The sequence below is a fragment of the Onychomys torridus genome, chromosome X (genome assembly GCF_903995425.1).
Source record: "Onychomys torridus chromosome X, mOncTor1.1, whole genome shotgun sequence".
Taxonomy (NCBI): Eukaryota; Metazoa; Chordata; class Mammalia; order Rodentia; family Cricetidae; genus Onychomys; species Onychomys torridus.
The window spans coordinates 117,708,181-117,709,774 of NC_050466.1; the positions used below are offsets into that span (position 1 = coordinate 117,708,181).

Consider the following 1,594-nt stretch of genomic DNA (forward strand, 5'->3'; position numbering starts at 1 on the left):
TTTGTCTTTCTGAGTCTGGGTTACCTCGCTCAGGATGATATTTCAGTTTTTAAAACAATGAATTCCCTTCCCCAAGCCCTTGAAAGGAAGTTAAATTAGTCTATTTATTTTTTATTATCTTTATTAGTTGTTGCTATTTCTACATTGGAAGTTTTAAAATGTATTTCAGTCATTTTTTTTTCAAAGTGGACCTGAGGTCTATTGTTCCCTCCCCAGGCCACCATTCCCATCCTACCCAATAATTATAAAAGTAAGAAAAATGCCTGTCCCCTGTCTCCATTCTTCCTGGAAAAAAATTCCGTAATTTATGAAGAAAAAACACAGTTCAAAGCTGCTGGTGGCCTTAGCCCATCTTCTTCCAGATGGTGAGAGGGGCAGTGAGAACTCCAGACACAAAAATGGCCACTGTCTACCACGTGGGGGTCCTGAAGTGTGAGAGGAGGCCATTCCAGCCACCCCGGTCTTGGATCCAGACAAACAGCTACTCTTGGAGGAAGTCCAGTATCAGCCCATGGTGGTTCTGATTAGCTCGGACACTTTGGTACACAGGACCTTGAGCATCAGTTCACTAGCAAAGTAGAAAAAGACAGCAACCCGGCCCCAGCTGAAGTTGCGATCAGCAAACATCTCAGTTGCCAGATCATCTCCAATTAGACTAAGACACTCACTAAGCTTCTTGGTGGCTGCTCCAAGGTCAGCTCAGGTGTTTCCACTGCCATTCTCCCAGCTTGATCCTGGATGAAACCCTGTAGCAAAAATTCCTCTGCCTTCAGGATCTGCTCAGAGATGGTGGGCTTGCTGCCTCTGAACTGCTCCCCTGACTGGTCCATCACCCATCACCACCACTGCCTATTTCAGTCATTTTATTTGATATTCAAATTGTTCTATCTTTGTGATGTGTGAATTCCTTTACCTTAACTTCTGGTCTTTTTGAGGCCTTATTGTAGTAGATTTAACTGATACATTCTTTATCCTAGTACTATGATCATTCATTTCTCAAAAGTGGATTTCCTTTTAGTGGGAAATGTTTCTAGACTGCTCAACCTAGAGATCAGAGTTGCTTACTATGATTGCATTGGTAGCTCACCCCTATCCTTTTACTACATGGATCTAGAAAATGTGCATTATGTTTTTAAGAGAGTGTGGTAGTTAGTTTTAGTTGCCAACTGGACACAATCTGAAATCACCCAGGAGTCTCAATGAGGGATTGTCTAGATTAGGTGAGCCTGCAGGCATATCTGTGGGGGGTTATCTTGATTATTTGGAAACCCCACCCATTGTTGATGGCCTCATTCTCCAGGCTGGGAATCCTGGATTAGATAACAGTGGAGAAATGGTGTTGAGTCCTTGAATAGATGTATGAATTTATTGCTTTCTGCTTTTGGCTACAGATGTAACATGATTAGCTGCCTTGACTTCCCTCACAATGATGAATTGTAACCTGGAATTGTGAGCCAAATAAACACTTTATCCCTTAAATCCCCTTTGCCAGGATATTTTCATCACAGCAGTAGGAAAATAAACTAAGACAGAGTTATATATGATTAGCTTCCATACAGAGAGGGTCCTCCATCTTATTACTGGTAACATGAAT

At 41.9% G+C, this 1,594-nt stretch overlaps 1 pseudogene; it reads right to left on the bottom strand.

The window, feature by feature from the left end:
- Positions 1 to 343: 343 nt before the first annotated feature.
- LOC118573613 lies at positions 344 to 830 on the bottom strand (annotated as a pseudogene).
- Positions 831 to 1,594: the final 764 nt, after the last annotated feature.